Below are 27,570 nucleotides of genomic sequence, written 5' to 3'. Positions count from 1 at the left end.
GCATTTAACTGCTATTATTAATGCCACCTCAACAGGCGATAATGGACTTAATGTAGGGTAATATTCTAGAAAGGGAAAAAAAAGCAAGATTTATTCCACTGCTAGTGTGTTATTTTCAAGTCTTGCACTGAAGGTACTGAATGCAAGCAAGTATATCTAAAACTGGAACTGTGTTCAGCATCCAGGTAAAAATACAAGACAAGGTTTAACACAAGCATGAATCACACATTAAATTACCTGAATGAAAGGCGTCTCCCATCTCACTAATGCAATCAGTCCGTTGAGGGCAGAAAGCCTCTGCATTGTGGGGCAATCCTGTAAAAAGGGAAAAATTCCCGCTTAGTTTGAGATCCAGCATTGATGCCTGAGGTTTCTAGATCAACACTAAAACTTTAGGAAGAGGACGGCTTAACCTTAAATTCTGGACTTGTTCCTTAGGTCAGATCCTGATCCATTGTTCACTTACTGTGGCACAACAACACACTGTTTCTTACCGGTCAGGAAGATCAGCTAAAAAGACCACTGTTTCATCCACTTACATCTTTTTTTTAAACCAAAGCAGCATTGTTATGAAAATAAAGTGGATGTCCGGCATAAGATGATGGTGAGCATGAATAAAATATGTTTTGCATATGGAAATAACAGTGCATTTTGAACCACAAAAGAACCTCTGCCAGCAGTATCTTGGTCCAGCAGCCAGCAGACAAGGTTGGATGTCCACCGCTTTACCATGACCGAAAGAAGAGAGTCCAAACACGGTCAGTCCCAATGCCAAAGCAAAGCCAGGTGTCTAAAAACACACAGAATAAATGCCATAAAGTGTGACTCAAATATTTCGTTTTTAATCAGTCATGCACAAAAACACATCAGAAATATCTTACAAAATCAAAAAACCACACTTACTTCGAAGATCAAGCTTAGTAGCTAATGATTTAATCATAAAAGTATTTTTTAAATGAGCTTTATCTAAGTGAACGATCATTCTTATAGCAGTCGCTTCCAGCTGTCACCTGTTGGCTTTCCTCTGTTAGGGTGCGAAGTGTGTTTTTGTAAACTGATGCACTATTCAGGATTCTTTTGATGAGCAAGATCAAAGGAGCATCATTTATTTCAAATATTTTGTAACATTCTAAAATGTCTTTATTTTGATCACTTTAAGTGTGTTCTCGCCGAATGTGAGTATTCATTTATTTAAACAAATCGTACTCCAGTCTTTGAACAGTAGTGTCAGTATGATGAATGAAAAATGAACAATACTTTTGTAGGTTAATGTTAGCCTCTGCATATCCAATAATACATTTCAGGTTGTCAACTTTATATAAACTTTTATATATTTTATTGTAATATGTTTAATTGTAATTTATAATAAAAATTAGGTATATCCATAGAGAAACATTAAATCATATTCATAAATGCTGTAAAAATGTTGCATTAAGTTGAACCCAATATGTTACCAATATGGCATTACTACTTGAAGAGAAAGGTGCAGTATATCATAGACTTCAGAGCATATAAAAACTACATTTCTTTTTCAAAAATCCCACTCAAGGGAGTTACAACTCACATGAATGAACCATGGCAAGACTTGTCCTTTAGGGTTACTGTTACAGCTAACAATGCCGAACAGCGTGTCAATCACCATAGACAGCAAGTGAACTGTGGGAAGGATGTCCGGACCCACCTAGGAATAGAAAATGACAGTTTATTGGAAAGTTTCCCTCGAAAAGGAAAGAAGGTAAGCCAGGAAATGAAAGGCAGTAGGAAAACAGAAAAAGTAACCGCTCTGGGGGCCAGATGCATAAACATAGTCACTATTTAACATTGTGTGTTTTTTTGTTTGTTTTTGACTAACGAGAAAGTGGTAATCATTCTTTTTGGATTCAAATTAGACTTGGTCTACATTTTTATGTAGCTGACTTAAAAAAGTTATGACCAGTCTTGCAGAAAAAGATTAGGTGAATACCTTTTAAGACTATAGTCTAAACATTTTCTGCAACTAGCCACGGATAAAGCTGCATCTCACCTCGAGTCCACTTTCAGACTGTGTAGGACAGGTGCTCTCATATCTGCTTAAGACTACAGCCAGGACACTTAATGCCAAGAGGGAATTGCCTTGAACCACCGGACAATCTCTGTCAGACAAAACGATAAAATATGAATGCACACACTGGCTGATTTTAAACTGAACAACACTGCAGCAACGCAGAATGATTAAAATCATCAATGCTGAAAACAGGCCTGAAAATGTTAGCGGAGTAATTATAAGCTTCATTTAAATTGATAAAGCACTGAAAATGCTTTCCTAAGAGACTACAGTGAACAAAAGCAAACCGCAGATTCTGAATATGAAGTTTAGTAATAAAACATCAAAAAAAGACAATAGTTTAGACTTTTAGCTTTGAAGAGGGGGTAATACTTTAGAATAAGGTTCCATTAGTTAATGTTAGTTAATGTGTTAATTAACATGAACAAACAATGAATAATACATTTATTACTGTATTTATTAATCTTCGTTAATGTTAGTTAATGAAAATACAGTTATTCATTGTTAGTTCATGGTAATTCACAGTGCATTAACTAATGTTAACAAACACAACTTTTGATTTAAATAATGCATTAGTAAATGTTGAAATTAACATGAACTAAGACTTATAAATGCTGTAGAATGATTGTTCTTGCTTAGTTCATGTTACGAAAGTAGTTTAACATTAACTAATGGAACCTTATTCTAAAGTGTTACCGAAGAGGGGTTGTGGGGGGAAAAAAAACGAAGAAAAACAGAACAAAGCAAAGAATATCAGCAGCTTTAGTAACTCACTTGGCGGCAGATTTGACCACATCAGTCAGCTGGTCTCTGACCCCGAGAAAAGAGAGAGAGAGAGAGAGAGAGAGAGAGAGAATGAAAGAGAGAGATATGATTTAAAGTGCTCCACAGACTGTCAAGAGGAGCTTTCATCTCCTCAGGCAATGATTTAAGAGCTCAGGTACCATTCGCACAGCTACGTACAGTACACGGGCTCCCAAAAGTCTGAGACCATACCAGTTTAAACATGGAAATGCTGGACGATTTTGAAACATTTCAAGTAATGAATCTTAGTGAAAGAAAAATTGCGATTCTCCATTAATTCTAGGTCCAATTTTACAAGGCCAGGTATTCTTGCTGTCACTGAAAAACAAGACTCATTCTCAAATCACGAAGGATCACGTGATCTTCAATTTTACAGAAACGAATGGAGTTTTTTTCAAGTATAAATGATGTGTTTATAAAATAACCTGAGAATAAAAATGTCTTTAAATTAGAGAAGGCCAGAACAGAATCATTTCCACAAGCAGTCCCACATTTTTGGACAAAATCAGACACGTCTGGCTCATTTCCTCCAGCTTAAACCATCTTTAATTGACATCTCTTTCTGCGGGGGCAAAAGCTGTAACCCTACGATCCCAGTGGTCTAATACTATCCAACCCTCCCAGCATGCTTCAGGGCACGTGACCACATCCGGACTGCCCTGAGCTCCCAGGAGAGGAATAACTGTATTACACAAAGACTTTGTGAAGTTCTGGCTGCCATCAGAACATGTTATATCCCATCAGTCACTCATAGACTGACAGCTCGTCAAAACGGCGTCCTGGGGATTGAGTTATGGTGTTCTGCCAGACTGCATGGTTATGTGATAGGGCATATTATGGCGAGAGCCCGTGCGAACAATAACAGCCTATACATGCCAACAGATTTACATTGAAAGATTATATGAATTTGTGTAATGGTGAGGTGCATGCATTTGTGCATGTCTTTCAAATGTCAACCTCCATTCAACGGCTTTTCAAAGCAGCTGAAAAGGCCAGAGCAATCACAATTCAACGGCTCTGGATGGTTTGACACAAGCAAGATGTATAAAATAATACCTTCACATTCCTCCCTATGGTGCAAAGCTCCAATTACACTTCAGTCTTTAGACGCTTTCATTATAGCACAGCATTCCTCTTGACAGTTCCTGAAAGTGCTAAGCTTTTGGCGCTTAAAACAATGAAATATAATGCATTTATTGCCAGCTATGATGTCTTAGGGGTTCATCTATTTAGGGAGAATCATTGTAATGAGAAACGTTTTACATTTATAGCTTTATTTGCATCTATTAGCCTTTTAAAGAAAACTACATGTAGTATATCTATGTAAGCGAAGTGCATTTTTTTATTTGTTTCTTAAAACAATGCCAGCGTTTGTCATGGTGAACCTACAGTATATAGGATGCTTAAGATTCATTTTTGTTAAAAATGTTAAACTATATCTGCTCATACTTTGTTAAAACCTTTTCAGGAGTGTGTAAATGTCATTGCATTCATTAAGGCAGTCGTAAGAATATATCTGCAAGCAAATCACGTTAACTATTCTGAACCACTGAATATTAGAACAAAATATACTCCCTAGTAAAAAGTTATATATTTAATGTACATTCAGTTAATGCTAAATAAGAACAAAACATACTTAAATATATATGTATGTGTGCGTATTTATATATACATAATAAATATACACAGTACACACACATATACTACGCAAACAAAAACTTTTATTTTGGATGTGATTACTTGTGATTAATCATTTAACATATATAGCTATAGATATATGCAGTATATTATCATTCATTATAATACATATACTTCTCATTTTGGGGTCAAATGTAATTAAAATTGAAATATAATTCAAGTTTTTAAGTTTCACCCAAATAAGTGTGTGCTGGAAGGTCCTTAATGAATAAGGGTGGCTAACATTTGTTGATAACTCCGCCCTCTGCTGACAAGGAAGCGTGTGATTGGACGTCCATCTTTGTCCGTTTGAACAGGAAGGTTATAACAGAGCTGAAGCCCGGCTGACACACCAATCAAAACCCATCAACTGTATGTTTATTTCAGTCATTACAAATATGCATTAGCTATAACAATTTCCAAATGCTTTTTTATTACCCTCATTACAGAATTGAATGACTCCAGATACAGTTTTTCATCCAGCTATTTCGAATACACTACCTCTGTAAAATTATGGAAATAAGCTACAATTACATAACACTAACTGTGAAACGATCACACCTTGAGTCTATGATATGTAAAATTTCAGTACACAAAATCTGTCCCCGTTTATTTCTTGTGCCACTGTAAAAATGCAGCCAGCTGGCTTGTTATCTAACCAGATTACAGTGAATGTATCCCTCGTATAATCTTATATAATAAATAAGCAGAACAGGGAGGTTAAGTATTAAGTAAACAACCAAATTAGCATTCATTAATAATGGTATAGATCTCTATGACACCAATAAGTACATCAGTTACTCAGACTGATTCAATTCACAGGTAAGAGCTGACTCATACAAGAATAATATTCGTATATTATTGTCATATTAATTGTAAATGCAAGTCAAACTATATTGCTGTGTTTATATTGTCTGTTAATCACCATAATCTTAATATCATACCTGGAAAAACAGATTGTGGTGTGAGACAAACTAGCTTCACATATGACGCCTCTGGTACTGAAATATCTTCATCCTTCTCATTTGCCTTTTTTCTTCCCTTCATCCTCTTCTTCAGGTTACTTTGGTACGGGTCTGGCCTGTTAGCAAGATCACATCACCATTACAGATACACACACACACACACACACACACACACACACACACACACACACACACACACACACACATATATATATATATATATATATATAAATAAAAGTAAACAGAAATAATGTGAGGATATTTAGCAAAATTATAGCCTGGGCTTGCAACCACTGGGTCCTGATGAAGCCAAAAAGCTTTAAATATTACTGTTCACTCATAACTACTTGAAAAAAAAAAAATTGCATATACATAAAATGGCACGATCCCTTTTCAGTAGAAGTTGTTGTGTGACTAGTCAGCAACCCTGACCATGCCTTCTGCTCATTACCATATTAAAATGTCAGCGCTCACCTGACTAAGAGCGTAGCCCCATAAAACACTGACTGCCTCGTTTCTGAAGTTCTGCAAGGAGAAGGACATAAGAGCCGAAGTAATTTGTACTGGATGAAATGTGGAGAGAAATAAATCATGCTTCTAACTACGGATTACAAAATAGTGTAACCCCTCTCACCCGGGTCCTCTCTGACGCTCCTCACACTCGCTCCGAGCGGGGCTCGAACCCGGGTCTTCCGGCATGGGAGGCGGACACACTAACAAGGAGGCTAAATGGCTACAGCCACTAGCGTCTGTCGCTAGTGCGTCTCTCTTGAGATCGGGGAGTGAGGTTTACCTGCACAGCACTACTCGCTGGCCTCCGTTACACTCACCCCCCTAAACCTCACTCCCATCCGGGTCACGGCACCAATGTAACCCCTCTCACCCGGGTCCTCTCTGACGCTCCTCACACTCGCTCCGAGCGGGGCTCGAACCCGGGTCTTCCGGCATGGGAGGCGGACACACTAACAAGGAGGCTAAATGGCTACAGCCACTAGCGTCTGTCGCTAGTGCGTCTCTCTTGAGATCGGGGAGTGAGGTTTACCTGCACAGCACTACTCGCTGGCCTCCGTTACACTAGCACACATCTAGCAATCAATCAGAAACAGTGGTTGGTGTTCCCGTGCATCTTACTCTTCAGTTCTGACATTTAAAGTAGGCACTAATGCCAGAAGTTCAGCTGTGGCCTTTAGGACCAAGGGGTCTGGTGTCACAGCACAGTTTAGGAGAGAGTGCCTTCCATGTGGAGATGATTTCAACTACCTGAACTTAAAAAACAGATGAGATGAATGATCAAATGCAGAGCAACAGTTAGAAAGGTCCACTAGTTCAGTATGATTTATTAAAATAAATTAATACTGATCAAAAGTGACAGTGAAGACATGTATATTGTTAAAAAAAGTTTTCTATTTCAAGTAAATGCTGTTATTTTGAACTTTAAATTAATCAAAGAATCCTGAAAAAATGTATCGCAGTACTATCTGTGTTCAACACTGATAATAATGAGAAATGTTTCTTGAGCACCAATTCAGCACATTAAAACGATTTCTGAATGATCATGAAAATGTTTTAAGAATTATCAGCTTATTCATCACAGGAATAAAGTATATTCAAATGAAAAAAAAAACACAGTTATTTTCATTTGTAATAATATTTCATAGTCTGTTTGTTGATGAAAATAGTTATTGGTGAGCATGAGAGACTTTGTATTTGCCCCAAACTTTTGAACGGTATGTTCTGTATTACTATACAGGATCTGGAATGTTTTTGATCATGTATATCCATTTTTTATGACTTGCAACTTTTTGAATACATCAGATAATTATCTAATAGTCTAAAACAGACTACAAAATGAGATATAATAAAAAAAAAATATTAAAATAAATAAATAAATACAATAACAATGTAATATAAATGTTAATAAAAATAATCATTAAAATAAACAAATAAAATAAAATGAACATTTTAATTGATGCTGCTAACGCAATGCTCTACCACTTGAGCCATAGGGACACAGCTATATTGTTATATTATACGATCACATTCATACATTTTAAGTGTAGTCCAGATACAATTCTAGCAGATATTGCAGTAGAATCAGAACAAATTTGCAGATTTAATCTGAACTGATAATTCGTTCAGGAATATTTCAGTTGAAATGTTCATTTATTTTCTGAAATACACAAGTTGTCTGTAAACAAATGGATGAGTATTTGTATAATTTTGCTTTTCATTAATAACAGGTTTCAAACCATCAAGTTCATGTGCACAATGTAATAATCATATTCACTCAAATTACATGTAATATTATATGAAAAAATGTAATTAGATAGATAGATAGATAGATAGATAGATAGATAGATAGATAGATAGATAGATAGATAGATAGATAGGGTTGTATGCATAATGCTATTAAAAAAATGTCCCTTAAACTGCCACCCTGTATTTGTATTGAAATAATTTGTATTCAATTAGAAGACTAAACCGAAACAGAAACAAAACTGGTGAAATGGGAATACATTCATTTAAAATAAATATTGAATACCGATATTCAACATAAGAAATGACTAGAATCAAGGCATCATACTCACAGACATCTGACACAACATAGAGCAGGGTAGAACAGTTTAAAGTTTAAACAGATATCAGTGTTAACTGCCATAACAGAGTTAAGAGGCGCAGGCCTGAGTCTGGATGAGCTGCCCAGAGTTTGGAGGACATGAAGCACCTGAGGGATGCAGAACTGAAACACAACAGAGGTCAGTCAGGATGAACACACACACGAGGCAGAAGACACACATCCACATAACACTAAAACACACTGAACAGATCCAGATACATGCAAACTTAGCTAAAAGCATAGTTTAGTTAATACATGCAAACTTAAATTACCCAATGCTTTTATGTTTTTAATGCTTCGGTTGTGACCTACAGGCCAGGTTGTGTTCTGCTGCACTTTTAAAAAACAAAGAGTATTACAAAATGCTGAAATGAAAGACTACATTAAAGGGCAAACACTGCCACCCACATTCAAAGGCTGATGATAGAGTGCCCAAGCATTTAAAATGAAGCAGAATAACATCAGCAAAAACATCCTCTCTATCATTTACTCATATTTTAGAGTACACTGTGCAACCTGCAGAATGTGTTTTTTGTCGATGTAGCATTTTACTGCAAGCAAAATGTTACAGAGGTACACATTTGGCGTAGAAGATTTATGAATAACACGTATTGTTAGCGGAATCAAATGAATAACAATGGCACAGACAATGGTCAGGTTAATGGCTGGAGTTGCCTACAGTGCAGGTAAGCTGTTGCCATAGCAACAGGGGAAGCAAAGTTTCCCAAATCCACGAAGATGGACTACATTCATATTTTGTGGAGATGTGCAGCAATACGCTGTAAATGGGTGTTGCATTCTTAATTTTGACTGCCATGCATGTAAACATCTTTTTAATATAATTTACTAACAATGATTAACATGCATTATAGATTAATTAGTATTACCTGTGTGCAGATGTATTTAAATTAAATTTCATTTAATTTCCAATTCCATACATTTTATTTTAATATTTTTAGTAAAACTTTGAAAATCAAGAAAACACATTTGCTGGAAAATATCTATTGATTAAGATTCTACTTTAATATTCCCTCATCAGGTAAACAGTGCGTGCGGTGAATGTTAATGACTGTACCTTGTGGGTTCCCAGTTTTGGCAGAACGTAGGGAACAGAGTGAGACAAAGCTGGATCAGACACTCTGCTCAGTTTCAACATCAGGACAGGAAGTAGACATGGCATCTACAGGTCAACGGAAAACAATTTAGCAAACAATGAATCGACAATTAACTGTAACTGCAAAGTAACCTACTAAATGCACTTTCAAGCTCAAAACTGCTTTTAAAATCCCAAGTCTAGTGGCTACAGCAAAGAAAGCCTGATCTCTCTCGGACCGAAAAAGCAAGAGGGGAACAGAAGTAATTGGGTTGATGACCTCAGGGAGATGGAGGAAGAGTAAGGGTGGAGGAGATTACTAATACTGTGGAGCAAGTCCATGCAGGGCCTTAAAAATGAATAGCATTGTAAAATCAATTCAAAAACTTCCTGGTAGCCAGTGCAATAAGGCCAGTACAGAAGTGATGGGATCTATTAGTATCAGTCAATCAATATAAAAGTACAGCTGCCGTTGTGTACAGCTGGAGTTGAGAGAAGGTGAGACATACAGATATTAGAGAAGGAATATTTTTATTCAGCAAGGATGCATTAAAGTGACCAAAAGTGATAGTAAAGACATTTATAATGTTACTTTTCAAACAAATGCAGTTCTTTCAAATATTCCTGAGAAAAATATATCATACCGTTGTGTTGTGGCTTGCTTCCATTGCGTTGTGCTGATTCCGTTGTGTTGTGCTAATTCTTCTAAGTCGTGCACACGATTTATAAACCGAAATAACAAATTATCGAACCGTGTGCACAATTAAGGAAATTGAGGAAACGAAATAGTAATTGTGTGCACGTTTTACTACATTGAGGGAACAAATTAGTAAATTGTGGGCACGATTTATAATTGTTTTTTTTTTGCATGTCATGTCCGGGGCTCCATCATTTTGTTGTGTTGCAGCTTGTTTACATTGTGTTGTGCTAATTTTGTTGTGTTGAAGCGATTTCGTTGTGTTGTGGTGTTTTCGTTTCATTTTGTCGCACCTTGTGTCCATTGTGTTGTTGTGATTTTGTTGTGTTGCACTAATTTCAGTGTGTTTTCACCTTGTTTCTGTCGTGCTGTGATTTTGTTATTTTGTGCTAATGTTGTTGTTTTGCAGCTTGTTTCTGTTGTGTTGTGGCAAATTCGTTGTGTTGGAGCCATTTCATTGTGTTGTGGTGATTTCGTTGTATCACACCTTGTTTCTGTTGTGTTGTAGCTTGTTGCCATTGTGTTGTGTAGATATCATTATATTTTGCTCATTTCATTTTGTCGCACCTTTGAGTTGTGATTTCATTGTGTTGTGCTAATTTCATTTTGTTGCACCTTGTGTCCATTGTGTTGTGGTGATTTCGTTGTGTTGCAGCGTGTTTCCATTGAGTTATGCTAATGTTGTTGTGTTGTAGCGATTTTGTTGTGTTGTGGTGATGTCATTGTGTTGTGCTAATTTCATTGTATCACACCTTGTTTGTGTTGTGTTGTGGCAATTTAGTTGTATTGTGCAAATGTTATTGTGTTGTGGCGATTTCATTGTGCTGTGCTAATTTTGTTGTGTTGCGACTTGTTTCCGATGTGTTGTACTAATTTTGTTTTGTTGTGGTGATTTTGTTGTGCTGTGGCTTGTTTCTATTGTGTTGAGGTGATTTTCCTTGTGTTGTGCATTGATAATAATAATAAGAAATGTTTCTTATGCACCAATTTAGGGCTTGATGAGCATAAGAGATGTTTACCAAATCCAAACTTTTGATAATGTAGTGTTATAGAGAGCTGCAGTTAAGTAACAGATGTAATAAATGCACAAGTAACCATCTCAAAATCTGTGAAAGAATTGCACAAAGATTAATGTTAAAATTCAAGAACAGGGTCAAGACTTTGAGGTTACGGGACCTACAGTTTATCACCAGCAGTAGAAAAGCCAAACATAATCATCTCAGTTTTATTTTCATCAAGCTGACAGAAATTAAATGAATCAACATCAGTCGTTCACAGGACATTCTTATCATCCAATCCTTTCAAAGAGCACTACAAAGAATTTAATTAAAAATGAAATCATGTAGGACATAATACAAAGCAAAGACCCTTGAAAACCACTATATGAAAACTGCAAGAAAGAAAGATGAACAATCAAGCAATACTGAAAGAACAAAAGCAAGTAAAAATCCTAACGTCGTTCCAAACCAAAGTGGCTTTGATTTTTCAGCATGACACAAAAAGAATATTTTGCAGAATTTTCTTGTTTTTATCCATGAAACTTCACTGGACCCCGACGACAAAACACAGTGCTTCAAAATATCTTCATTTTTCATTCCACAAAGGAAAGTTATACGGGTTCAGAACAAAATGAAGGTGAAAAAAATGTTCACATTTTTGGGTGAACACTTATTTAAGATGAAGCAATACAAAGTTCATGTTGCTCAGCTTTAATAGCTTTATTACAGTTCGATCATTCAAAATATTTTCAAGAAATCAAGCAAGTAAGAAAAACAAGACAAAAAAAAGAAAAAAACAGGTCAGACCAGTGGAATGAAAAAAGTTGACAGTGTACACAGAAATACGGCTTCTAAGTTAAGAAAATAAAGAGGCTAAAACAACAGATAATCAGGAAAATCACTCATGACTGAATACCAAAGAAACGCCAGAGCCCGTAACATAACGAGACATGCTCATCACAGCGAGGGGCTGATGGAGGAGGGGTGGGAGGCCAAATTCTTATTCTTCTCACCCACCTCATTCGAGTTAAACCGAGCAAGGCTGTCACAAGTTATCCATCTCATGCAGCGGGCGAGGAACGCCAAAGAGCCCTCGGCTTTGAAGTTCATTCCAGCAGTTGCTGCAATCCTCTCCAACCGTCTGACTAACACCCTGTTTCTCTCTTTCTCTATTTTCTCAAGCTGTTTTCTGTAGCATAAACACTGCTCCAGAAGCTTCTATAGTACTAAAAGACTGGCCCAAGGCCAGTGTTTCCCCAGCTCAAGCAAAATAAAAATGAAAGGTATGCTGAGGGGCTGCAGTAAACAGTGACAAACTGAGCGGAGCATTTGAAGAACCTAAAAACTTTCTCTATCTGAATTGAGGACTATGCCCTCATATCTGAGTACATACCCAAGAGCTGCTTTGCTTATTCATTTCATGTTTTTTGGCATCAAACGAAATGCTTTGCGGTGGCTCTGCTGGTCTTTTGCTTCGGGAAAACACAACAGCTCACATTCCCACAAGTCCAGCGTTATGCATAAATGAGCAACCAACAAAACACAAACTCGTCCAGGGATTCTTTTGAAAGACTTCTGGAGACATCAGAGATTAATTCAAGACCACATCCTCCTACACCTAGATACATATCACGATTAAACCCCTTGAGGCTCAGATATAGACGAGACCCTGACCAACTCACACTGGAAAACCTCATTATTATTGACTGTAAAACACCACTTAGCATATACTTCCACTATGTAAAGGCTATTTAAACAGACAAGAATTTCCTAAATAGATATAAATGTCAATAAATAAATAGATAAATATATTTCAAATAAATGCAAAAATTTATCCCTTGAATAAATAAAATATTGTTAGAATATATATTCACTCTAAAATAACTATAAATTAAATAAACAAAAACTGAAAACTATTAAAAAAAATACAATTACTCAAATTTAACTAATTTTCAAAATGTAAATTTGAAGTGTCAAAATGAAATCAGATTCAAAATATTAACAAAAACTTCCCCAATGAATGCAAGTGGAATTAAGTTCAGAGGTGCAATTAAAACATTAATAAATCACTGACCCTCAAAACCTAAGGCTAAAAGTAAGGGTAAAGACAATCGCTGTGTAAACTTTACTTGCCGCAACAATTCTCAGTGTATTGAAAACTGAATAAAATACAATTTCACTTGAAAAAAGAGTTTGAAATGCACAGGGTACAAGAACAATAATCATACTCGAGTAATTATTCACTAACTTGAGAACGCTAACTACATCACACAGAAATAAAGAAATATTTACACATCTCCAAAAGTCACCATGCATTTAACTAGAAACATTTTACATGCTTAAAATGCAAGGTTTTATTAGTGCAGATGTAGCGATACGCTCAATAATGCTTAGCTTTAATAGCCTCAATAAGGTTTGATTATGCATTGATATTTTGCATGTCCCCAGAAAGAACGTCTTTGTTAGTGTGGCCACTTAGATCAAGCATTGTATACAGGACTTAAGTAAAGTGCTTCTAAGAACGCTAATAAATGTGTACAAATGGCATCTACAATACATCACATAAAATCTACTATCCCTCCTAATATATCTTAAGGATTTGTAAAACAGTTCCCCAGACAAGCCTCTCCTTAATAGACCCTCACTAACGGGGAATACCGGATCTTTGCTCTCTTGAGAAGATTTTTAACCCTTAGAGAAGGAACTCCATAGCAGTTGTTCTAACCTCTAATTGGAGATTAACCCCTCAGCATCCCCATTACAAACCCCTTCCTGAAGGCCCTCTGAAAGCAGCACAACCTCTGACCCACAGAGCAAGCCAATTAACAGTCCTAATGAGGGAGGGAAAATAGTAAACTCAATAGTCACATATAAAGCACATCACATTATGAAATCAACACAATCATTTTCTATCAGCAGCGGAATCAGTGTGAATATACTGGGAGCATTCAATAAATCAGCCAGCCCTAATCGGAAAGCAGTAGAGATTGAATCTCAGCATCCAGCCAAGGCCTCTAATAAGGGCATAGAGCCAGTGACAGATGATACATATTCCTCCTTGGATATCTTCTAGTTAGTGTGATTACAGCAGTCCCTCAGGTCACACACTTCTGGTCTCGATGGCCTTCTGTCCATGAGAGTCCTAAGGCATTGTGTAATGGATGTAAGTGTGGAGTACAGGTCTACTGCACCACGATACACCTTCATTTAGCATTTAGCTAAAGTAATTACCGCTCCAGTTTCTAAGGCTGTGCATGTTGCCTAGTAACACTGACATCTGGATAATGGATAGAAATGAAAGCGTAAGATGAGGGGAAAATGGTTTTTCCAATTGTGCTATTTTTTGTTAAACGTCTGTCGTTCGAGGAACAATGTGGTGCTCTTAATGTGTAACAGGAGCACGTCTAACGACTGTGGTTTTCATCATTACAGCTTAGAGAACGGTTATACGGTCTTTGTGTTTGGTGAAAATCCTTTACAGTCCTGAATAAAACACGGAGGCCAATCGAAAAAGACAAGAGCATAAAAACAATTCTGTACAACAGTTTCTGAAGAATCTCTGTGAATTTAGTCTGAAGTAAAGCATGTCTATTTTGTCTAATTTATTTCCATAAAGCCACAATGTTGACATATATTTCACTGACAATCCTCCTAAAGCAAACTACAGTTTAAGGGGAAAAGAAATGTAATCACTGACTCAACCTTACGTTGTTCCAAAATCTTTTTTTTATTTTCCAATGGAGGAAAATGTTTTCCATATAACACTGCATATGAATATATAGCTAAATGTTTGTGAAAAAACATCTCTTATACTCACCATGTCTGAATAATACTGAAAAATAACACTATTTTGATATAACTGTTTTCTATTTTAATATATTGTAACATGTAATTTATTCCTGTGATGCAGCATCATTATTACAGTCTTCAGTATCACATGATCCTTCAAAAACTCATTATATAAATATATATATATAATATATAATGTCAGGATTATTTGATGTTAAATAGAAAGTTAATACAAAACATCATGAATGTCTTTACTTCACTTTACTAAACAACAATGTATTCCTTGCTCAATAAAAGTTTTTTTTTATCTTACTGAAAAAGATTATTTTTTTAATTTAAATTTAGTTATTTCTACTTGCCATCATCTTAAGTCATGTAAAGTCAATCTTTTAAAACACATTTAAATAACAAAACACAAACAAACTATTACAATAATGCTTTAAAATGTTTAATAAATCTCAAAATGAATACTACTGTACTTTTTTTTAAATAATGTACACTATCATGTATTTATGTAAAATTGTTACACTTTTATTTTTTTATTTATGTGAAAAATACCATAAAAAATAGTAGTAAAGTGTATAGTAAAGAAGTCATACAGTTTGGAATAAACCAAGTGAGAAAAGAACTATTCCATCAAGTTGCAGGGACAGACATTTTTTTTTCTCATCATCTCGTGGTGAGTGAATTAAAGAGTTTAAACTATTCAACTTTTTGGTTACGAGCCTGAATCATGAACCACCAGGCTACACGACCTCCAACTAAGTCCAGAACGGCAGTACAGCAGACTTACTCAACTAAACGCTGAGATGCTAAATGTACTTTAGCAGGATCGTACCATAACGTGGGACACAGTTATCTGGCACGTGTTCACAGACAGAGAGTGATGACTGCAGGGAGTAAAGCCATTCAACAGTAGACATGGAGTCTATGGAAATTCGGTGTAGGACACTGGTGGCCACTTGGCGCTCTCTGTACCAAGTGATGAGAGACCTGTAGAGGCAAAACTCAAAACGTAAAGCCTAATGTCACATGCTACTTTGAAAACCATCTTCAGAATGGATGCATGATAACTTATGGTACCTCTTTTTGATCTGAGGACTCTCTTTGAACCATTTGCAACAGTGAATTGGCCACTTTAAGGTTCCTTTTGTGTGTTTGTGAGTCTGTTAGAGCTTCCTAAAGCAAATTATCCTGAAATGAAATTTTTTTTAGGCAGTCTACACTTTTACATATTTTGTTTTCTCACAGTTTTATTTGTACATGGTGCCATCAGCATGAAACTCAGCTAGAAAAAGTAACAAAAATACAGTTTCTGTGCAAAAACTGCCCGTAATAATTTCAGCATTTTCTGTGGAAATTAAGCAAGCTGTGTCAATGTGATGCAGTCAGATACTGTAGCAAGAGGGGCTTTAGCGAGCTCTAGGAGGGCAGTTTGATGAGAGATGGAGGCCTTAAGCAGTAGCAGGGAGATTGTCATGATCACTTGCTCAGAAGGGAGTTCCTACAGTTAGATAGAGCACAATAAGACAAACGGCTTGACACAGATGGAGCCTCCGAGGGAACGCTGAATGCAAATCGCTTTGAGCTAGAAGACACTGTGCAAACAAAACCATTATAAAGATGAGAGGAGAAGATTTGTTGAGATCACACTGAGAGTGCAATTGCAGCAATAAAAATATACTAATCTTGCCATTTTCCCTTTGAAAAAAAAATTCATTTTTGATTCTGCATTTTGAAAATGAATGCAATTAAATGGCACTGATTTTAATAGAACTGAATTTAAATTTACAAAATATCTTCAAGGAACTTGATCTTTACTTAATATCCTAATGATTTTTGGCCTAAAAGAAAAATCATTAATTTTTTTGACCCATACAATGTTTTTTTTTGCTGAAGATGCTCACTAAGACTGCATTTATTTGTCCAGAATACAATATAAATAATGAAATATTATTAGAATCTAAAATAATTACAAATAATTTAAAATGTAATTTATTCTAGTGATGCAAAGCAGAATATACAGCATCATTACTCCAGTCTTCAGTGTCATGATGCTTCAGAAATCATTCTAATATACTGATTTTGGTGCTGAATTGTTAAATATTTTTTGTGGAAACTGTGATCATAGGTTTTTTCAGGTCAACAACATTTACTTGAAATAGAAATCTTTTGTAACTTTATAAATGTCTATAAAGTCACCCTCAGTTCAATCGATCTCTGCTGAAAAAAAAATAAAAAATTTAATTGGTAATGTATGACACCTTTAGGGCTTTTGTTAAAACATAAAGTAGAGCTAGGCACCATGGGAAATTTAGACAGGTAATATAAAACCTTCAGTTATGTGACTAAGCCACATAGCGCTATAGAGCTACATCAGCTCAGGACATCAGAAATCATGGGCCAGCTCACCAGCATGTACTGAAGCAGGTCAAAAAGGCTGTGTATCAACCCACGGTTAACCTGCTGGCTGTCTGGTTCAGGAGCCCCTCATGGAGGCTGTGTCCGAGCAGGGCATTTTCTGACAACCTCTGGGGCTCACAGTACAGGTAACGAAGAAAAGGCACCAACATTTCCACATATACTGGCTCGTCTCTAAAGAAAACACACAACATAGACATAATTTCATTGTAAATGTTTAAAAAGAAGTCATATTCAATCTGTCCTGTTATTAAAGATTTTAGGAAGCATCAATAACAAAGGAGATACAGAAGGCCAGAAGCATGGTCTACCTCATTGACATTTGTGACCCTTATACTGACATGATGGATAAATCTTACGACTGGTTTTGTGCTCCAGAGTCACATTTTATCTAGCACTTGGTCGAGGTTGATAATAGACTCAAATGAGATTTCATACTTGTCTGTAGCCAGCTGAAGGAAGTCATCAATTTCCTGGAGCAGAGCGGGTCAGCAGTCGGGACGGTTTTCCAGAACTGTGATGCAGGGGTAAGGGAAGGTCCAAAAAAAAATCAAGCACATAATCAAACGTCAGTATTTGTGAATTGTGGTTGGAGGTTGGCAGCTCATACCACAAAAGAGGAACAGAAAGAGTGAAGGTTATGGAGAAAACCAATTCGGAGAAATGCTTACTCTACAGTAAATGGGTGCCGTCAGAAGGAGAGTTAAAACAGCTGTAGGAAGTGTTATTATGGACTTGTATTTTGGCTAGGAGCAGTTTAATTGTGTTAATCTCATTCTGACGGCACTCAAGGATTCATTGGCGATCAAGTGAAGTAAAGCAAAATTTCATCAAATTGGTTCTGATTAAGAGACAAAGTCATCTACATCTCGGATGGCCTGAGGGTGAGTAAATGCTCTGCCAATTTTCAACCATTGCTTTAATGCATCAGCCTCCTTACTTCAGTTTTTGCTTGGATGTCTTTCCCTCTAAATTCTATGCTGGTGATTAATGTCTATCCTTAATGCTAACATACAAATGAAGGCCCTTTTATTAACAAACACACATTCTCTTTCATCCAAGATTAATGAACTCATCCAAATCACTGATCATGGTGTTTGTGTGTGCATTTGGGAGTGGGTCAGACAGGAACATATTTTATAAAGCTACCTTGAAGATCCTCTACATGGTAAACAGTCTTTAAGCACTTAAATTTATGATCTGGGTCACCTCCAGCCAGATGTTAGAGCTGCACCAAAGCTCTCCACTCCCTCCACACACATCCTACAGTTCAAACATTTGCTCATCTATCTCTTCTTGTTCCCCGGCCAACTGGTGCAGCCATCACATTATCAGGGTTCATCCATCAGAGGCGGTTTTCAGCAGACAGACAATGGCTGGCTGACACATTGACCTCCGTCTCACTTATCTGAACGGAAAGTTTAGAGCGAGGCTCCTTAACCGTGTTTACAACTCCAGCAGTCAAGGAGAATTTGAATGTTTGGACTGAATATACAGCACCATAGTGAATTACATTTGAGTATTTGAGTTTATTTATTATATTTTCCTGAGTTGTGAGTTTGCACTCCGAAGGGGAAGGAATAGGATAAAAAATAATAGACAACCCATGCTTCTTCTGTGCCTTTGCTGGACAAAAACAAAGAAAAATGTCAACATATTACATACAGTAATGTATGTGCATTTTGATTAATTTTTTTCAGTTATTTTAATGAGTTGGTCAAAAATGCTCTCAGCCTCCCAGGTTATTCCAGATTAAATCATTACTGAATTAGCATCTGATTGTGTTATACTGAGCTTCAGTCAGAAAAAAGATTATACACTGTTGTTCAAACTTTTGGGGTCAGTAAATGTATTTTTAAAGAAATGAATACTTTGATTCAATAAGGATGCATCAAATTTATCAAAAGTGACAGTTAATACTTTTTACATGTTAAAAAAAAAAATCCTTAAAATAAATGCTGTTCTTTTGAACTTTTCCCTTCATCAAAAATCCTGAAAAAATGTACACAAAATTGGGATATACTGTGCCCAAGACTAATAAAAAATATTTTAGTTTGAGCTTTTCATCTCTGTCTTTGAGTTGATTTATTCTTCTACAATCCCTACACAACCCCACCCTAAGCCACTCGACTTCTGTTAGATATCTACAGTAAGTGGCTTTGTGACCCCAGAGCAGATTGCAGAGGAGCCATCGAGCAGACGGACACAATGAGCACCAGTGGGCATCTCCATTAATCCTCAAGCCCTCCCTCAGTGCCCACCCGTGCTAAAGGCCAAGCACCAATCCCAGGCCAGCACAGAGCCCTCGCCCATTCATCTTCACACCAGGGAGGAACTCGACAGAAAAAGAGAAAAATGACACGCAGAGTCATTTGATTCATTATAAAGTAACCCATCATGAGAGGTCATATAAACCAGGATTGATTCACATAAACAACAAACAAAAACACATGCATGATGGAACCTGTAAAAAATGATCAGAAAGTGCAAACTCGTCCTATAAATCTTCACATGTGAACAAAACCTTGGTTTCTTGAAGGTGTTTTCTCTGAGTTCACATAACCTCATTGTGATAGATACATTACACCGTTCAAAAGTTTGGGTTCAGAAAAAAAAAAAAAAAAGATTATTACCTTTATTCAGGAAGGATGTATTAAATTCATCAAAAGTGACAGAACTTTTTTTTTTTAATGTTATAAAATTCATATTTTATTTAAAATATGTTATTTTGAACTATCGTTTCATTAAGGAATCTTAAAAAAATGTATCTTGGTAACAAGAGAAAAATTGAGCAGCATAACTGTTTTTAACTGTGATAAGAAATGTTTCTTGAGCAGAACAGGATTAAATGAGATTTTATAATATATTGCATTGGTAAACAGTTAATTTAATTAATTACAATATCTCACAATATTAATATTTTATTGTGTGTCGATTAAATACATTCACAAAGCCTTGGTGAAACTAAATAATTCATGAAATAAAATATTTTATAAAATCTTACAAGCCCCAAACTTTCTAATGGTACAGTAGTTCAACCTAAGACATTTGGTAATCACATATATTTACAAGAGTAGTGTTACATCATATTCTGTTTCACATAGCAAATCATTTTGTATGTTTCAAATCCAACATGACTAGACATGGGCAAGGGTGAGAGTTTTGAAAAGAAAAAAAAAAACCTGGCAGCAGCTGTTGCACTTGGAAAAGGCACCCACCTAATTGAATATGGACAGGTGAAGCCTGCTCCGTTATCCCGCTGACTTGCCTGGATCTGTAGCAGCCTCCCGACCACTTTGATCAGCCCTCGAACATTCCTGCCCAGGCAAGAGACGAAACAGTCAACATCAGCAGATACGACCCGAGAAAAACCATAATCCATCACTGAAGCCCATACAATCTGTTCAGACTAAATGAATCCGCTCGATTTCGAAACAAAAATAATTGCATATATTTAACAAGTAAGATCCAATTTAACAAATGCTTTCATTTTTTTAAATGCCATATAGCATCACATCTGTTTATTGAAAGACAGGCTGTATTTGAGTATGTGTTAATGTTTGCAATAGAATGAAAGTCTACTGAAACCTGATCCGATTTTTTTTTCTTTACTCAATATTGCAAAATAATGTCTTAGGTATTAGCAATCTGAACAAATAAGCAATATATAATGATGTTAAAATGACTTTTTGATGGTACTTCAGGGACTTAAAAAAAAAACTAAAAACTAATAAAAGGTCAAGTCAAAGCATTACATTTGTAGGATGCATTGTGTTCTGGTTAAATATTGCACATTTTATCCGACATAAGAGGTAATTTTGTTCTTAAAATCATACTTTGTACAGTTTACATACTATATACAGCAGAAATATACTAGTAGTATGCTACTTAAAAAAAGAAGCCAATGACATATGCAAGATATAAAAGCTCTCATTCCTTAACAAGAATACAGGTGGAGTGTTTCTCATACATTATAAATCACCTCTGTGTGACAACATGTGCTGTGTTTTCTTTCATCCCTCCTTCCCGGCTCTCTCAAGTCTGACTGTACGGTTCTCAGCTATGGGTTTGATTACTGTATATTTTACCAGGAGGGAAAACATAACTCCACAGTGACAGGAAATTCATCTTACCAGCTTTCATCTAGGCTCTTTCGTGAGCCTTGTGTGCACTGCGCAGAGCAAAGCCATAATGCTCCAGTTTTCAATCAACTTATGCACTGTACTAAATTATTGCCGGATTATTTGGGACAATGTGCATGAAACAGCCCATGCTGGAAATAAGTGTGGCATTAGTGCTTAATGAGCTCTAAATGAAATCTACATAATGTTGAAAGCTGCTCGGTTCTCACACAGGCAAATCAATTGTTAAATCAGTTGTTAATATTTCACATCTTCTCTATGTTCTCTTATCAATAAAAGCAGCATAAAAGAGTGAAAAAATATAATAATGCTGTGGTTATTGACACAAGAAGCCCTAAATCAGTCCCTTTTGTTATGGATACCCGACTTCCTTTGGTAAAAAAGACCTTTTACTGTAAAAGACATAAACATGGATTGCACAAAGTAACAAAAGATTCAATACTCAAATAATTAAATCAAATAAAAAAATAAATAAATGTTATTATAATAAGTAAACTACTAAAAACATATATATATACACATAAACATAAATACCCAAAACAATAACATTCTTTCATTATTTACATGGAACAAAAAAGTAGGTATTAGTAATCACCATACAGCAGCAGTTCAAAGTGATGCAAGATTAAAAAAAACTGCATAAAGTTATACATGAGGCTTATGTGCTACACGGCTTCTGGAATCTAGTGAAGACATATTGATTATTTTGCTGGTGCTTTATGTGTTTTTTGTCATTTAGGGAGCTTTACAGCCTCTGGTCACTATGAACTGCTGTTGTAAAGCAAAAGGTGCATAGCGGTATATCAAAAATATCTACTTCTGTGCTCCACTGAAGAAAAACAGCATGCAGGTTTGAAATGACATGGGGGTGGGTAAATAATGACAGAATGTTTATTTTTGGGTGAACTCTTCCTTTAAGACTCAGGTCTGTATGATGAAAGGGTATATTGTGTGGGTAGCTGCTCCGTGACAGCAGCAGCCGTGTGTGTGTGTGTGTGTGTGTGTGTGCTGGAGACACATGAGCTGGCTGATGGAGCAGGCTGCATTTCAGATGTTTTCAGATGAATATGCAGATGTGCACCCTCAGTCTGTTTCTTATCTTTATCCAAGAGTCCAGCTCAAAGGAAAAGAGGAAGTGTGTGGGCAGATAACTAAGGTAATCCTCTAAAAACGTGATACAGCAGCAATCAACCAATAAAAGCATCTGTGTTTGTTTGTGCTTTAGGGTTAGGTTTAATTTTAGCGTGTTTTAAAAGCATCAGATGGATGGGGTCTGTTAGATTTACACAAAAAATTTTCATATTAATTAATTAATAGGCCAATTAAACAAAGCAACTTTTTCCTAGTGCCAAACAACTGAGTAATACAGGCACAGACGTATCTTTACAAAACAACTGTTTTAAAGAGCAGGTGAAATTAAAAATGTTTTTGTGGCCATTTATGTGATAGTGCATCCCCAAAATTTGATTTGATTTAAATTGCATTGAGAATATACCCTTGATTTTAATTAGAAATATCACCTCCAACTGATATCTAACAGCAAGTCACAAGTACACTTTTTTTTAAAAAGAAATTAATACTTCTATTCAAGAAGGATGCATTTCCATGACCAAAGTGACAGTACAAACATTTTTCCTTTCTTTTTTCAACATCATATCAGCTTCCATGGCCATGTTAATGGTGAGAGCCAGGTTTTAGTTACTTAAAACTAAAACTAAATAAGAAGTTTAAGATGATTTCTGAAAAAAAGATTTCTGTTTTATATAAATGTTGTTCTTTGGAACTTTCTATTCATTAAAGAATCCTGTATCAACAAATGTATCAAAGTACATGTATCAGCATTTATTAACATTGATAATAATAATAATAATACATGATTTTTGAGAACCAAATCAGCCTATTAGAATGGTTTCATTTGACACTGAAAACTGGAGTAATGATGCTGAAAAATCAGATTTGTCATCAGTGGAATAAATTACATTTTTAAATGTATTAAAACAGAAAACGTCTAATTGTAAATTGTAATAATATTTCACAATATCCCTTTTTAACTGTATTCTTGATCATAATAAAATCAGCATTGAAAAGCAAAAAAAAAAAGTATTTTATTATTTATTTATTTTTTTTATTAATAATCTAACGGCCCCAAACTATTGAAAAGTACTGGAACACATGAAGAAAACTGCTTCTTTTCTCATTTCAAAATCGTTTATTGGGAACACAATGGTTATTTGGAAAAATCCTCTTCTGTTGAAATTTGCATCACATCTACTAAACCAGAGATTCAGTTGTTGACAATTTGCCCACCTCCGTGTGATTTAAATCACCTACAATTAAGTACTTTTATGACTTTTTTTTTAAGAAGCATATCGTGCCGAGGGCAGGAGGTTAAGGGTGGTGTTGAGCACATCTACGAGTAGCACCAGAGCGTCACAGCGGGCCGAGCGGACGACAGTACTGTCACTGCTCCCACAGACACTCAGTGCTTGGCCCTGCTCATATAAAACACATGTTCAACATGCAAAACATTCTACATGAGCTAAAATATAGAAGTGAGAAAGATAGTGAACTCGGAAAAGTAACATCAACTCTCTGGAAAAACTAAACGGCACACATTTCATATTTTACTGCAACTTTTCCGAACTCAAAACGTCTGTACTCTTTTATTAAAAGAAATCTGCAAAAAAAAAAAAAAAGAGTTGGATTTCAGATATACAAAGCCCAACACATCACAGCCCACGTTTACTTGTACATGACTTCACTAAAAATGTTCTGGATTTCTTACCATCCAACAATCGCAATGCACTTTGTTACTTTTGATATGAAACCATGTCTAGAAACATATAATTGAAAAGTGAATATAAAAACTGCCTTATGGGTATTTAAATGTTAATTTGTAACTGGGGGTTGGGGGTTCGATTTTCTGGGAACACGATAGGCCGAATGCACTGTAAGTCACTTTGGATAAAAGCGTGTGCTTAAATGCATAAAATGTAATGTAATTTAATTTAATTTAAACTTAATTTAATTGATTAATTTTATTGGTCAAAGGAGCATTGACATAGAAATACTAAAGGGGCAGCCACCAAAAACAGGCTGTTTAATTTTAACTAAGTGTCCTAACTGTGATATAATCTTCATATACACGATCACGAGAACTTACTTTAGCTGTGGTCTGACAAATGCTTTCATTTTGGTCTTTCTCTTTCAGCACTGCAGTAACCAGCGTCCACACAGTCTGGAATAAAAAAAAAAAAAAAATGCTGTTCCTTACTGAACAGGCAGAAAATCTGGATTTTCACATGCCTTGAGCAAACTAAACAAAATAATTAATCAAATTTACACATCAACAACAGGAATGGATTTCTTCAAGACTGACACATTTTGTGAGATGGATAAGCATTTTGTTGAATTCAAAGTCTTCAAAGCTTCAGTCATCTCCAGAAATCACAAATGATGCCCCATACTAAAAACAAGCATCATATGGAATTGGTAATTTAATCATGTTTAAATGTTTACTTGCAAAATGAGGCATGCTCAATTGCAAAAAAATAAAGTACTTAAAGTCAATCTTATCCTAGAGGATTTGATTGGATCTTGGAACAATTGTCTCAAAATCACATGATGCAGAAAAATAGGTGTTGAAAAGGTAAGAGTTTCATAAAACAAGTTTACCAAATGAGCCAGGTTTATTTCAATAAGTCAGACTTATTGTTGTCAGTTGATTCAGTTCAAAATAAGTCAGACTAACTGAAATAAGCCTGGCTCATTTGGTAAACTTGATTTATGAAACAGGCCATTTCAGTTTTCTTACTTTCAAATTTTAATTTAATGCTATATTTATACATTTACTAGCAAATTCTAGGTTAAAATAGTTTCTACATCATTTTCTTTTCATTGAACTGTACAGACATTTGGAGTCTGTAAGACTACTTTTTTTAATAAGTCTCTTATGCTCACAAAGGCTTTATTTATTTAATCAAAATACAGAAAAACAGTAATATTGTGACATATTATTACAATTTTGAATAACAGCTTTCTATTTGAATGTATTAAAATTATTAATAAATAAATAATTCCTCTGATGGTTTCTAGAAGCCATTATTTTCAATGTCACATGATCTTTCAGAAATCATCCTAATATGCTGCTCAGGAAACATTTCTTACTAATAACAATATCAAAAACATGATGAAACTATTCATGAGACCTTCGATGAATAGAAAGTTCAGAATAACAGCATTTATTTGAAAATCGTTTCACTGCAGCATCATAAATGCCACTTATGATCATCAATTTAATGCATTCGTACTTAAAAAAGCCATTCATTTCTTTCAAACATCTTGCTGACCCCAGACTTTTAAACGGAAGTGTAGTGTAAAAAAAACAACAAAAAAAACAATGACATTAAGATTCAAAAGATTTGGAAAGAGCAGGATTTCTAAAATGTGTTGCATGCAACCGCAAATGAAGTCACGGGAACTTTACTTCACATTTTTAGACTCAACCCTCATTTCCTGAAATGAAGAAACTGACATGCAAACTGACATCATCTGTTCAAAAACAGCTGTGCGTCCACCTCATGTTAGCGCCTTATCACTCAGATCACAGGTGTCATGGGATCATCAAACACGCCAAACAGGTGCAAGGGGACAAAAACCGCCTTCAGAATAACCCAACACCACTTCAAACTGATGTAATCTAAAGTGAAATTAAATAAAAGCCCAAGACATACAGTCTGCTGCTCGCATCTAAACTCTAAACAACCATCTGACAGATGGCACTGGCGACCACATCAATGGGATGCATTATTCACAAGTGACTTTTGCCAAAGCTTCAATGCCTGTCCAGTTGCGGACCGCCGACTCTGCCATCTCATATGTTGTCTCATATGGACTCCCAGTGTAGGGTAATGGGATTACCAGCCGTTGATTTGACTGACACTGGCTGATGGCCACTGGAGATTCAGGTTTATAGCACGGCACATGGGAGAAACACAGACAATGCAAGCTCTAAAATGCTGCCCCACCCCTCCTGGGACCAATATCTGACAGGCAAGCGCTGCGTGTGTGTGATGAAATACCTGCTGTGTTTCCATACACCGTGACAGTTTTACTACAGCAGTAGCTACTGACAGCAAAGAGTGGCTTGGGCAAATCAGGTAAGATTTGAAATTCATTGACTTAAGACAGTTTATGTCAAAACGATACAAGCCTAAATGCTACAAGTTCACAGTAAGAGTGGATTTCTATGTTGTTGCAAAGTGTTGTTTTTTGCAAAAGGGTGATATTTACAAATGTATTTATTTATCTATCAGTTTTAACTTGAGATTTATTTGCATTCAGTAATGACAGGTGGCAGACAACGCATAAAGAAAATGCTTTGAAATGTTACATGTTGAGTCATGTTTGACTCACATTTTCATCTTTTTACATTATTCTTATAAGAGTGAGGGTTGTGTAAACACATTGACAAACTAGCTGTTAGTTTTATCACATCATTTTTACACACTCTTTTGTCAGCATAGCAGAGAATTGAAAATATTCCAGGGATTTCCAGCCTATGGCTACTTGTCCACATGCACAAAGGCTTCGGCTCTTTACTGCTTGCTCTGCACTGCTTGTGTGTCCACAATAATGCATCATTGTTTAAGTGATGCTGAGTTTGACTGGCTAGACTAAGTAAGCTGGTATAATACCTCAGTTTTGTAATGATACTATGGTACTAATACAATGGCCATGCGCCACAGTAATACTGTGCCACTGTTTCTGGACACGTACTAATGTAATTTCTAAGTTGGAGTATCACGTGAGCATCATATTAGAAGAATTAAGTAATCATTTCAGTACCAATATCATGGTATCACCATCCGACACCTCAGTATTGTTGTAAGCTTAGCAACATGCCGGATGTTGTTCCTAACATGCATTTAGTAAAACTCGTGTTTATACGAGCAGCTGTCAGTTTCACCGTTCTGTTACTGAAGCACAGTGCTGGCATCCCATAGACATGCAGGCTGATGTGACATACATGCTATTATTTTTAGCCCAGAGAATTCCTACATTCTATTGGCGTTCAGATGGACTTTTTTGCTAACTTCTTTTCCCGAAACCCTCCAACTGGCAACATGCTTCTACGGCGCGAGTGGAGGACCAAACATACTGTAAAGGCGATACGTTAATCTGAAGCCAGCGTAATTATTTCTTGACATTTTAACTGCCTACATATATCATGCAATTTATGTATTTAAAGTGCATTGTGGCACTCAGATTTAACGCGATTTTTTTTTTACTCTTTTAACGCTCTTCTTTCATAGATTGAGGTG

The 27,570-nt window shown here is 35.9% G+C and overlaps 1 protein-coding gene and 1 pseudogene across 1 annotated transcript in view; one reads left to right on the top strand and one right to left on the bottom strand.

Annotated features, from left to right (window-relative positions):
• Positions 1–115: 115 nt before the first annotated feature.
• LOC113105362 (focadhesin-like) lies at positions 116–26,119 on the bottom strand (annotated as a pseudogene).
• Positions 26,120–26,298: 179 nt separating this feature from the next.
• Positions 26,299–27,570, top strand: part of LOC113105529 (protein AF-9-like) — a 45,629-nt gene continuing 44,357 nt past the window's right edge. The window contains exon 1 of the mRNA XM_026266628.1: positions 26,299–26,406. The gene's annotated coding sequence lies outside the window, so the exon portion shown is untranslated. The remainder of the gene's footprint in view (positions 26,407–27,570) is intronic.

Source organism: Carassius auratus, chromosome 7 (assembly GCF_003368295.1).
Source record: "Carassius auratus strain Wakin chromosome 7, ASM336829v1, whole genome shotgun sequence".
NCBI classification, from domain to species: domain Eukaryota; kingdom Metazoa; phylum Chordata; class Actinopteri; order Cypriniformes; family Cyprinidae; genus Carassius; species Carassius auratus.
The sequence above is the reverse complement of the archived record's forward strand: the minus strand, read 5'-3'. Positions and strand labels throughout refer to the sequence as shown.